Below are 14,064 nucleotides of genomic sequence, written 5' to 3'. Positions count from 1 at the left end.
CCATTTGTAGTGTGCACTATGACAACTCAGTTGTTTTTTCCTTCAGGACTTTCTCTAACCAGCCAGGTCTCAGGTTCTGCTTGGAAGGAGTGGTAGAATAGCAGCTCCAAAGCAACCCTAAAAGAATTAAAAAAAAAAAAAATTGGTGCATAAATGCCCAAGCTTGCTGTGCTTTGACAAGAAAATTTTCAGCTATGTCCTACTTGGATCCTTAGTGATCACCAAGTGAGAGTGGACCTTATTTGCTCACAGGAGAATCACTTAATAATGCACACTTTATTGGCTTGTCCTCTATTGCCTGTGTTATTCTGCCTGCTGCCTCTCTTCTGCTTTTTTGAGATCACTTACCAAATAACCTACCTATTTCTAAAGACTTGGGTCAGGCTCTGCTTTTGGATAAACTTAAACTTATAATCAACATTTTGTATTAAAATAAGAATGTGTCCTTACACAATGCCCAATTTTGTGAACACTCATGTATCAGTCTGATTGGAGACTATCTTATTTCAGAGGATCAATTCTTTAACTTCTTTAACTTCTAAGTTATATAGGACTTTACACAGGGACACATATTATCAAGCTTGATTAACACATTTCATTCTCCTGAATGATACAATAATGAGGAAAAGGAAGCGCCCCTGGTCAAAGAGGGATCTATGGTTAAAATTTCTTACCACAATGAGAAGGGATCCAAGCCCAACCAGTCTCTTAGACTCTGAGAATCAGGTCCTCATGGAGAATGTACCTCAATGGATGGCTCTCTGAAAGCCTCAAGAACAAAAATAAATGAATTTTTACCTCAGTGTTGCACTGTGAATGTAACTTAGTCGCTCCATATATGTTTCCTCTCTACTTTTCTCACTGCTGCTCAGCTGTGAAGAAGAATCTTCTGTCCCCCTCACAGCTTCTTCTTCATTTCAGTTTCTGTTCCATCATACCTTATTTGCTGTGGCTCCTAATGGCACTGCTTCTTTCCATACATCATTCCACCTTCAGTTCCTGCTTTTAACTGTCTTGTCTTTGCCCTACTTCTAATTCAGAATTTCCATAGAGAGGTATTCCTGTTGGCTTGGACACTAAATATAATTTCTGTTAGGGCAGAGCTTTGTCCCCACCCCCACGAAGCCATAACAGAGGATGGTAATTAACCTAGAGATAAGCCACAGATGAGTCTGGTGAATGGCTTTGGTCCAATCACCTGTGGTCCATTACGGAATAAGTAGGGTCACTTGGAAAAAAAATATGGTTCCCTCAGCTTCCCCCTCAGCCAAAACTGGGTCAGGAAAGCCTCCTGGAATAGGCCTTTTTGACAAGACAGTTTCTGTGATTGATTAGGCGAAGACAATGGTCAGCTGTGGAGATGGTGGGCTTAACAGTCAGGGACTCAGATTTCTCACATACTAAAATGGCATGATAGTTTTTGGCCTTGGTTAAAACTAGATTGAAAGGAATCAACATTTTCATGCTTAGTAATCATGGCCATGATCACTCTGTCATCTTGCATATTTGACTTGAAGTGCTTGTCACCTCTTTGTCTCTCCAACACCTTATCTGAGAGCCATGGTACCATATGATGTCATGGTTGGAAAGGACCTTAGAATTACTCATTTTACCAAGGATCTTACTTCTGTAACATAACACCACAAACTTGTCTCTTCCTTTTTCAATGCCCTAACTTGACTGTGATTGTTCAACATTTGTCTGTCCTGATATCTCTTCTACTTCCCTGACTTGATCAACTTCCCCTTTTCTATTGCGGAAGAAAAAAAAAATGTAGCTGTTTTCAATTTCCTCTCCTGTTCTCAATGTGTTACCCCATTCTTTACCCATAATGGGAAGGTTTTTGTTTTTATTTGAAGGTATAGGTTTCTTGATGATCCTGTTTCCACCACAGGACAAAAATTAGTAAAAGTAGTTTTCTTCTGTCTTTTGGCAGCAGATGAGAACAGGATGCAGAGTTCAAAGTTGACTCCAAAGAGAAAGAAAATTTCTAAAAGATAAGAATCATCTAATGATACATCAGGAGGACTCTGTGGGGTGGTTCCTAGGGGATCAGAAGCTAGATGCATGTAAAGAACTTTAGAGAAACTAGAAGCCAACCCTCACATGAAAAAAGAAGTAGATTGGAAAGTGATTTCTTGGAAGTAATAGACAAGGAGGAATCTTAAAAACATACAAGAAGGGGGATTGCTGAATGTAAGGAAATATAGGAACATCCTAATACATCCTTCTGAACATCAATAAGTTCTGAAGGTGTAGAAATTCCATCTATGTGGTGAATGTGGCAGATCTATTATGCAGAACTCACCCCTCAATGAACATTAGAATCCACACTGAAGAGAAGCCCTATGAATTTAATGAGTGTGGTAAAACCATCAGGCAGAACATTCCTTCCAATGTATTTTTTATCTCAGACACTATAATTTTCATGTCTAGAATTTCAGCTTTAGGTCTTTTTTTATTTCTTCTATGTTTGAAAGTTCAATCTTTCCTCTGGTTTTTGATTGTATGATATATAGTTATAACTGCTTTAATGTCCTTGGTTGATTCTAATACTTGTAACAGTTGCAGGTTGTTTTGATTGATTTTGTGTGTCTGTAAATATAGGCTGTATTTCCTATCTGTTTGCATGCCTGGTAGTAAGTGTACACCAGATATTTTGAATTTTACATTTTTGGGAACTGGATATATTTTGTTCCTGTATATATTCTTGAGCTTTATTTTTTTTAAGAGAGTGATGCACTTAAGTTACATTATGGTCAGAGAACACACTTTATTATTTCAATCCTTTTAAAAGTATTGAAGTTCGTTTTATAGCCTAGTATATGGTCTATCTGGGAGAATGTTCTACGTGCACTTGAGTAAAATGTATATTATGCTGTTGTTAGGTGGATTGTCCTAGGGATGAAATAATGTCTCTTTGGATAAAGTGTTCAAGTTCCACATTTCCTTGCTGATCTCTGATTTTTCTATCTGCTCTTGAAGGTAGGATATTGATGTTTCCAGCTATTGTTGAAGTGTCTGTTTCTCCTTTAATGCCTATCAGTTTTTCCTCCATGTATTTTGGGGATCTTTTATTACATGCATATAAAACTGTTTTATCTTCCTGATGGATTAACTTATCTCATTTCATATTTTTATGAGATGTACCTCTTCATCTCTTCATCTTTCCCATTTCAAAGATCATTTTCTCTGATATTAGCATAATCAATCCAGCTCATTGCATGATAGGAATTTTTCTATCCTTTCACATTTAATCTGTTTGAATCATTGAACCTAAATTGCATCTCCTGTAGAAATATATACATATATTGTTTATATGACCTCTCTCCTTTTTTATTTGATGGCTTAACCCATTCACATTCAATGTCATTATTTTTTAAATTTAAATTTATTTTATTTTCAGTGTTCGAAAATTAATTGTCCATGCACCACACCCAGGGCTCCATATAATACATGCCCTCCACAACACGCACCACAAGGATCACCCAATCCTCCTACCCACCGCCCCTCCAAAACCCTCAGGTTGTTTCACAGAGTCCACAGTCTGCCATGATTTGTCTCCCACTCCAATTTCCCCCAACTCCCTTCTCCTCTCCATCTCACCATGTACTCTGTGTTATTCCTTATGCTCCACAAATAAGTGAAACCATATGATAATTGACTCTCTCGGCTTATTTCACTCAGCATAATCTCTTCCAGTCCCGTCCATGTTGCTACAAAAGTTGGGTATTCATACTTTCTGATGGAGGCATAATACTCCATAGTGTATATGGACCACATCTTCCTTATCCATTCATCCGTTGAAGGGCATCTTGATTCTTTCCACAGTTTGGCGACCGTGGCCATTGATGCTATAAACACTGAGGTACAGATGGCCCTTCTTTTCACTACATCTGTATCTTTGGGGTAAATACCCAGGAGTGCAATGGCAGGGTCATAGGGAAGTTCTATTTTTAACTTCTTGAGGAATCTCCACACTGTTTTCCAAAGAGGCTGCACCAACTTGCATTCCCACCAACAGTGGAAGAGGGTTCCCCTTTTTCCACATCCTCTCCAACACATGTTGTTTCCTGTCTTGTTAATTTTGGCCATTCTAACTGGTGTAAGGTGGTATCTCAATGTGGTTTTAATTTGAATCTCCCTGATGGCTAGTGATGATGAACATTTTTTCATGTGTCTGATAGCCATTTGTATGTCTTCATTGGAGAAGTGTCTGTTCATGTCTTCTGTGTTGGGGTCTGTTATCAAAGGAATGAGACTGAGACAAAGTAAAAGTTATGCAAAGCCTTATTCTATGCCAAGCATTAGAAATTAGACTGACTGGTCAGGGCCGCCTCTGGAGAGAGCCACCCAGTCCGGATCTCACAGGTTAGTTTTATAGGGCATAACTGCAGACTCAAGGTATGTGGCTTCTATTGTTAAGGCGTTTACTCCCGGAATCGATATCCGGGATCATACCAGGAAATACAGGGGCATTTATCCCCGGAATGAAGTACGTGGATGTAACAATATGGCAATCTAGGCAATATGGAGTTGCTCTGGCTAAGCAGGCCCTAATAGTTAAACAGGTTTTAACATTAAATCAGCCCTAACATTCTCCCCATTTTTTGATATGATTGTCTGTTTTGTGTGTGTTGAGTTTGAGGAGTTCTTGATAGATCCTGGATATCAATCTTTTGTCTGTACTGTCATTTGAAAATATCTTCTCCCATTCCGTGGGTTGCCTCTTTGTTTTGTTGACTGTTTCCTTTGCTGTGCAGAAGCTTTGATCTTGATGAAGTCCCAAAAGTTCATTTTCACTTTTGTTTCCTTTGCCTTTGGAGACATATCTTGAAAGAAGTTGCTATGGCTGATATCGAAGAGTTTACTGCCTATGTTCCCTTCTAGGATTCTGATAGATTCCTGGCTCACGTTGAGGTCTTTTATCCATTTTGAGTGTATCTTTGTATACGGTGTAAGAGAATGGTCGAGTTTCATTCTCCTACATATAGCTGTACAATTTTCCCAGCACCATTTATTGAAGAGACTGTCTTTTTTCCACTGTATATTTTTTTCCTGCTTTGTCGAAGATTATTTGACCATAGAGTTGAGGGTCCATATCTGGGCTCTCTACTCTGGGATAAATCCCACCTGGTCATTCTGGATAATCTTTTTAATGTACTCTTGGATCCTATTAGCTAGGATCTTGTTGAGAATTTTGGCATCCATATTCATCAAGATTACTGGTCTGATGTTCTCCTTTTTAATGGGGTCTTTGCCTGGTTTGGGGATCAGGGTAATGCTGGTTTCATAAAAAGAATCTGGAAATTTGCCTTCTAATTCAATTTTTTGAGACAGCTTCGGGAGAACAGGGATTATTTCTTCTTTGAAAGTTTGGTAGAATTCTCCAGAGAATCCATCAGGTCCTGGGTGCTTGTTTTTTGGGAGGTTTTTGATCACTGCTTCAATATCATTGCTAGATATTTGTCTATTCAGGATTTCAATTTCTTCCTGATTCAGTTTTGGAAATTGATAGGTTTCCAGAAATGCATCCATTTCATCTAGGATGCTTAACTTATTGGTATATAACTGTTGATAATTTCTGATGATAGCTTCTATTTCCTTGGTGTTAGTTGTGATCTCTCCCTTTTCATTCATAATTTTATTAATTTGGGCCTTCTCTCTTTTCTTTTGGATTAGTTTGGCCAATGGTATATTGATCTTATTGATTCTTTCAAAAAACCAGCTTCTAGTTTCACTGATGCATTCTACTATATCTCTAGTTTCTATCTCATTGATCTCTGCTCTAATCTTGATTATTTCCCTTTTCCTGTGTGGGTTTGGCTTAACTTGTTGTTGATTCTCCAGTTCTTTAAGGTGTTAAGAGAGTTGTGTATTCTGGATTTTTCAAATTTTTTGAGAGAAGCTTGGATGGCTATGTACTTCCCCCTTAGGACTGTGTTTGCCATATCCTATAGGTTTGAGACCAAAGTGTCTTCATTCTCATGGGTTTCCATGAATTGTTTAAGTTCTTCTTTGATTTCGTTATTGATCCAAGCATTCTTAAGCAAGGTGGTCTTTAGCTTCCAGGTGTTTGAATTCCTTCTAAACTATTTCTTATGGTTGAGTTCCAGTTTCAAAGCATTGTGATCTGAGAATATGTAGGGAATAATCTGTCTTTTGGTGTCAATTCAGGCCTGATTTGTGACCCAGTATGTCGTCTATTCCAGAGAAGGTTACATGTGCACTCAAGAAGTATGAGTATTCTGTTGTTTTAGGGTGGAATGTTCTGCATATATCTTTGAGGTCCATCTGGTCCAATGTGTCATTCAATGCTCTTGTTTCTTTATTGATTTTCTGCTTGGATGATCTCTCTATACTGAGAGTGGCCTGTTAAGATCTCTTACTATTAATATATTCATATTAATATGAGTCTTTATTGTGATTAACAATTGTCTTATGTAGTTGGCTGCTTCCATATTGGGGGCATAAATATTTAAATTTGGTAGAACTTCATGGTGGATAGACCCATTAAGAATGATGTAGTGCACATAGATCAACTCGAAATGGATAAAAGACCTCAGTGTGAGACAGGAATCCATCAGAATCCTAGAGGAGAACATAGGCAGTAAACTCTTCGATATCCGCCACAGCAATTTCTTTCAAGATATGTATCCAAAGGCAAAGGAAACAAAAGTGAAAATGAACTTTTGGGACTTCATCAAAATCAAAAGCTTCTGCACAGCAAAGGAAAAAGTCAACAAAACAAAGAGACAACCCACGGAATGGGAGAAGATAATTTCAAATGACAGTACAGACAAAAGGTTGATATACAGAATCTATCAAGAACTCCTCAAACTCAACACACACAAAACAGACAATCATATCAAACAATGGGCAGAAGATATGAACAGACAGTTCTCCAATGAAGACATACAAATGGCTATCAGACACATGAAAAAATGTTCATCATCACTAGCCGTCAGGGAGATTCAAATTAAAACCACGTTGAGATACCACATTACACCAGTTAGAATGGCCAAAATTAACAAGACAGGAAACAACAGGTGTTGGAGAGGTTGTGGAGAAAGGGGAACCCTCTTCCACTGTTGGTGGGAATGCAAGTTGGTGCAGCCTCTTTGGAAAACAGTGTGGAGATTCCTCAAGAAGTTAAAAATAGAACTTCCCTATGACCCTGCCATTGCACTCCTGGGTATTTACCCCAAAGATACAGATGTGGTGAAAAGAAGGGCCATCTGTACCCCATTGATGTTTATAGCAGCAATGGCCACGGTCGCCAAACTGTGGAAAGAACCAAGATGCCCTTCAACGGACGAATGGATAAGGAAGATGTGGTCCATATACACTATGGAGTATTATGCCTCCATCAGAAAGGATGAATACCCAACTTTTGTAGCAACATGGATGGGACTGGAAGAGATTATGCTGAGTGAAATAATTCAAGGATAGAGAGTCAATTATCATATGGTTTCACTTATTTGTGGAGCATACCAAATAGCATGGAGGACATGGGGAGATAGAGAGAAGAAGGGAGTTGGGGGAAATTGGAAGGGGAGGTGAACCATGAGAGACTATGGACTCTGAAAAACAATCTGAGGGTTTTGAAGGGGCGGGGGGTGGGAGGTCGGGGTACCAGGTGGTGGGTAATTTAGAGGGCACGGATTGCATGGAGCACTGGGTGTGGTGCAAAAATAATGAATACTGTTATGCTGAAAATAAATAAAAAATAAATTAAAAAAAAGAAGTATAAATTACTATAATCTTTTTAGAGAGTGATTTTGCAATATTATCAACATTTAAAGGATGTTAATTGCAATGTTGTTTATAACAGTGAAAAAGTGGAAATGATCTAAATGCCATCAACAGAGGGCTGGTTAAATAAGTAATAGTACTTCGGTACTATGGAGTAATATATTTCAATCAGAAATGATGAAGTAAATATGTGCAGATATGAAAAAGTTATCACATTAAATCATGTGGAACAAACACGCTTCAGAAGAATGAATCAGTAATAACCTGTGTGAAAAAAAAAAAGAATTTCATGCATTGAATATGTATGTTTGAGTAATGCATGGAACATATCTGAAAGGACACCAACCAAGTGAACAGTGGCTAATTCCAGAAAAAGGGCCTGATGGGAGATGGGAGGGAGAGAAAATGGAAGAGGTATCTCACTTTATACTTAAAATATTTCTTTACTATTTGATTATATTGTTCTGTTTTACAAGTATTTATGATATGCTATTTTAAAACACTGTAAAAAAGAAATTCAAAATAAAACTAAATTTGTTAAAAAAAAGAAAAAGAATGATGTAGTGTCCTTCTGTATCTCTGACTACAGTCCTTAGTTTAAAATCTAATTATTCTGACAAAAGAATAATTGCCCCAGATTTCTTTTGAGGTGCAATGGCATGAAAGATTCTTCTCCATCCCTTCACTTTCAGTCTGGATGTATCCTTTGGTTCCAAATGGGTCTCTTTTAGACAACATATGGATGGGTCCTGTCATTTTATCCAATCTGCAGCCCTGTGACATTTTATGGGAGCATATAGGCTGTTCACATTGAGAGTGATTATTAAAAGATACATTTTTATTGACATCGTGTTTTCTGTGGAGTTCCTGTTTCTATAGATTGTCCCTGTAATTTTCTATTTTATGTCACTCTTGGGTTCTTTCTTCTTTTATAGAACCCCTTTTAATATTCCTTGTAGTGCTGGCTTGGTGGTCACATACTCTTTTAAACCTTGCCAATCTTGGAAGCTCTTTATTTCTCCATCCATTTTGAATGTCAATCTTGCTGGATAAAGTATTCTTGGCTACCTCTTATTCTCATTTAGTGCCCTGAATATGTCTTGTCAGCCCTTTCTGGCTTTCCAGGCTTCTGTGGACATTTCTGACATTATTCTGATAAGCTTTCCTCTGTACCTAAGGAATCTCTTCCCCCAGCTGCTCTCAAAAGCTTTTGTTTAAAATCATGATTTGTCAGACTCACAGTCAAGTGCCTCAAGGTCTTTTCCAGATTCATTGATATTGGGGGGTCTTCTTTATACCTCTAGGACACAAATGCTTGTTCCATTCCCCAGATTGGGAAAATTTTCATGTACAACTTGTTCAACTATATCCTCTAGTCTTCTTTCTCCATCCCATCTGGGATCCCAATAATTCTGACATTGAAACATTATTGGAGTCATTTATTTCCTTAATTCTGTTTTCATGGCTTCTAAACTGTTTGTTCTAGGCCTCTTCCTGATTCTTTTCCTATATCAGTTTTTCCTCTGGATCACTAATTCTATCTTCTTCCTCAGTTGCCTTACCTGTTAGGGTATTTAGATTAGATTAGATATCATTGATAGCATTTTTATCTTCTTCATCGGTGGCTTTCACTTCTGCCCTTGGAGATTCCATGTCATCACTTAATGGTTTCTCCAACCTAGCCATTGCCTGGATAATTTGTTACCAATTTGTTAATTGAATTCCCTTTCCGACTTACTGTTTACATCCATATCCAATAGCTCTGATGGAGAAAGCCCAGTCTCAATTTTTCCTCTGTTGGTTGTTCCTCCTCCTAGTCATTTTGGTAAGAGCTGGTTTAAGTGATGTACAGCTGAGTATACCAACTATGATCCAGGCAAGGTCCATCTTGAAACACTTCTGAGCAATCAGAAGTCACCACCAAAATGAAAGAAAGAAGAAAAAAAGAGATAGAGAGGGAGATACAGGAAAAAAGAGAAGACCCAGCCAGAATGGGCCCCAAAGGTGAGATTTATATGGTATACAAACAGAAGCGGATAAACAAAAAGACAAACAAAAGTAAATGACAAGGGGGAAAAAAAAGAACCCAGCCAAAACAAACCCCATGGATAAGATTTATATAATACCAGAACAAAATAAATACACAGAAATCCTGACAGAGGAAAAAGATGAGAGGGTGCTTTTAAGTCCTCGATGTGGGCAAGGAAGGTTATTTGATTCTTCCTTGGTGTATCTTGATATCTTTGTTAAAGGACTCAACTTTACAGAGATGAAAGGAGATAAAAATTGGCTCATATATAGGGGTAGTATTGATTAGGAAAAGAGGACTATCTTAAATCTCATATCTATATGTGTATTTAAAAAAAAGAAAAGAAAAACACAGGTGTATGTATGAAAAAAGTTCAAGTTAAAAGGTTATTATAGAATATATTGTATTAAACCTCTAGCTGTAATAGTAAGTAGGTTAAAAAATTTAAAAAAAAGAGTAGTGAGAACAAATTAAAAATAAATGTTGTACCTATGAAATATACAGGTTTTAGGGCAATACCGTGAGCTTAATATGTTGTTTTCCCTTGTTTTACAGTTATATGGGGATCCTCTGGTGGTGGTTCTCTTCTTCTTTTCACTGTCTTTCTGGAGGAGAAGACTGCTCCTTGTTTATCAATTATTCTTGCTTGGATTGAGTCCTCTTGCTGCCTCTCAAGGGGGGAGGGTGGTGCTGTGGAAACTGGTTTTTCAGGCTTTTGTTCTCTGGAGGTTTTTTCCCTTTGGAGGCTTCTGGTGGAAAGTGGAAAGCAAACTGCATCCAGACCTTTGTCTCAGAAAGAAGCCTCAGTCAGCTCCCCTCTGGGTGGTCCAGAACACACAAACTCCCCCTCTGCAAACTCCCGCTGAGCTGTGCAACCTTACATAGGCAGAGCACATCCCCAGCCACTGTCTCAGGGGTCGCCTGAAGTGCCCACTTGTCTCTGCACCTCTGTGCCACTAAAACCACAAGCAATATTGGTCCAGGAAGCCTGCTTCTGATGGCTGCCTTTGCCAGGACCACTGCCTGGGATACAGACCTCAGGTTGGCACCATGAATCATGGCTTGGCTGGTCCTAGAGACCATCGGCTAGCGCCCACACAGAGTTTTCTCAGGCATGGGCATGGAGTGGGTCAGACCCCAGTCACACAGTGTGCGAAAGTTCTAGGGAGCCCAAGCTGGTGCCGTCACCAGAATCCCTCATGCAGGAGCAGGAGTGTGCCCAGCCAAGCCATGGCACAAGCTGCACAACCCCAGGGGCTCTGCTGCACTCTCTCTGGCATGGATGGTTGCCAGCAGTGACCATCCTGAGACTGTGGGCTTAGACATGTGCCCATGACCGCCTGATTCCAACAGTTGCCCCTTAAGATCATTTGCTCTTTTTGAATGTTTTTAACCAGACTCCAAAGTTAATGCTGGTCCCCAGTCGCAGGGCACTCTCTTATTGGGGTATTACTTTCCAAGGGGTGGCTTCTGGTGGCTCCCTCCCCCTGCTGCTTATACTCCAATAACAGTCCAAACATTCCCACTCCACTTTACCTCTCCACTGGTGTCTTCTGACCCTGTAGAGATCCAGAAGTGTATAATCCTCTATCTCAGGCAGATTTCATGGTTGTTCAGAGTGCTCTGGTAGTAATTAGCTCACTTTAAGGGACTGGTTGAAACAGGGTCTCCTACTTCACCATCTATCTGACCCTCCTTCTCTCAATGTCATTATGGTGGTTTCTAGGTATTTTGCCAACGGATACAAAAATAGTGATTTGAAGGGGTACATGCAGCATAATGTTTATAGCAGCGGTGTCCACAATAACCAAAATATGGAAAGAGCCCAGATGCCCTTCAACAGATGAACAGATAAAGAAGAAGTGTGCATGTGTGTGTATGTACGTATACATATACATATACAGTGGAACTTAGTCATCAAAAAGAATGAAATATTGCCATTTGCAACAATATGGATTGAACTAAAGGGTATTATGCTAAGCAAAAGTAGTCAGTCAGAGAATGACAAATACCATATTGTTGCATTCATATGTGGAATTTAAGAAACAAAACAGATGAACACAGGGGAAGGGAAAGAAAAATAAAATAAGATGAAAACAGAGAGGGAGGCAAACCATAGAGGTTCTTACCTGTAGGAAACAAACTCAGGATTGCTGGAGGGGTGATGGGTTGGGGGATTGGGTAATTGGCTGTGGGGCACTAAGGAGAGTATTTGATTTAATGAGCATTGGGTGTTATATGCAACTGATGGATCACTATATTCTACCCTTGAAACTAATAATATAGTATATGTTAACCAAACTGAATTTAAACTAAAAAATGTTTAATGTCTCAACACACACAAAACAGATAATCATATCAAACAATGGGCAGAAGATATGAACAGACAGTTCTCCAATGAAGACATACAAATGGCTATCAGACACATGAAAAAATGTGTCACTAGCCATCAGGGAGATTCAAATTAAAACCACGTTGAGATATCACCTTACACCAGTTAGAATGGCCAAAATTAGCAAGACAGGAAACAATATGTGTTGGAGAGGATGTGGAGAAAGGGGAACCCTCTTCCACTGTTGGTGGGAATGCAAGTTGGTGCAGCCACTTTGGAGAACAGTATGGAGATTCCTCAAATTAAAAATAGAGCTTCCCCATGACCCTGCAATTGCACTACTGGGTATTTACCCCAAAGATACAGATGTGGTGAAAAGAAGGGCCATCTGTACCCCATTGATGTTTATAGCAGCAATGGCCACGGTCGCCAAACTGTGGAAAGAACCAAGATGCCCTTCAACGGACGAATGGATAAGGAAGATGTGGTCCATATACACTATGGGGTATTATGCCTCCATCAGAAAGGGTGAATACCCAACTTTTGTAGCAACATGGATGGGACTGGAAGAGATTATGCTGAGTGAAATAATTCAAGGATAGAGAGTCAATTATCATATGATTTCACTTATTTGTGGAGGATAACTAATAGCATGGAGGACAGGGGAGATGGAGAGAAGGGAGTTGAGGGTAATTGGAAGGGGAGGTGAACCATGAGAGACTATGGACTCTGAAAAACAATTTGAGGGTTTTGAAGGGGCTGGGGGTGGGAGGTTGGGGGAACCAGGTAGTGGGTATCAGAGAGGGCACGGATTGCATGGAGCACTGGGTGTGGAGCAAACACAATGAATACTGTTACGCTGAAAAGAAATAAAAAAAGTTTAATGTACTTATTGGTATAGTTTGATTTATATTTGCCATTTTCCTTTTATTTTCCATACATCTGTCTTGTTTCCTTGTCTTCCTTTACTTCTTTCATTTGCATTGAGTCACTATTCTAACATGTTAATTCCCTTAGCAATTTTTTGGTTGTATTTTTTACATTATTACTTAGTGGTTATTCTTAATACTTATCTTGTTATGAGATTGTACTTCAGATTTATAGTAATTTCCAGTGAGATACAAACTCCTGTGTAGCTACTGCCTGCACAGTTTTATTTCCTTTCCCTGTTTTTTGTGGTATTATTAGAATTATTACTCTATGTGATTTTATGTCTTTTAAAGAACCCGAGAGACAGTAGGTCTTATGGACAAACTCAAGGTGGGTGAGTACATTTTAAATGACAAATCCACTCTAAACACTGCAATCTCTCTAAGCCTTTAAATTATTTTCTATAAACTGAAGAAAAGAAGGTTGAACATTTCCGTTTCATTCATGGGGTGTAGGGGTTTATCTTTTGGTTTATGTTTCAGCCAGTCAACCAAATTGTTAGAACCCTTCCTAACTCCCAGAGTTTACCAATTCAAATGCTACTCTGGAAATAACCTGACACACCCAGAAGTATCACTATCTAGTACCTCTTAGCTCAGTCAAGTTCAATATAAAGTTAACCATCACAGTAATTTATGTCTTTAATTGGCATAAGATCTCATCTAATTGATATCTCTTTCATTTTCGATATTGGTACTTTGTGTCTTCTCTTAATTAATCTTGCTGGAAGTTTATCAGTTTTATTTTCTCTAAAATTTTGGAAGTTAAAAAAAAAGTACAGTGAGTTCCTGTGTATCTTTCACCCAGTTTCCCCCAAAGGTCACATCTTGCATAACTAGAGCACAATATCAATTCAACCAGGAGAGTGAATTGTACAATCTACAGAGCTTATTGAGATTTCACCAATTTTGTATATGCTAATTTGTTCATGTATAATTCTACGCAATTTTATCTTTTTGTTATTAGCTATAACTTTATTTTAATGATTGCTTTGCAATTTATAGTATGTATCTCTATT

The sequence above is a fragment of the Mustela putorius genome, unplaced genomic scaffold (assembly GCF_011764305.1).
Source record: "Mustela putorius furo isolate JIRA1106 unplaced genomic scaffold, ASM1176430v1.1 tig00003850_pilon_pilon_pilon, whole genome shotgun sequence".
Taxonomy (NCBI): Eukaryota; Metazoa; Chordata; class Mammalia; order Carnivora; family Mustelidae; genus Mustela; species Mustela putorius.
This window is presented reverse-complemented; position numbering follows the sequence as displayed.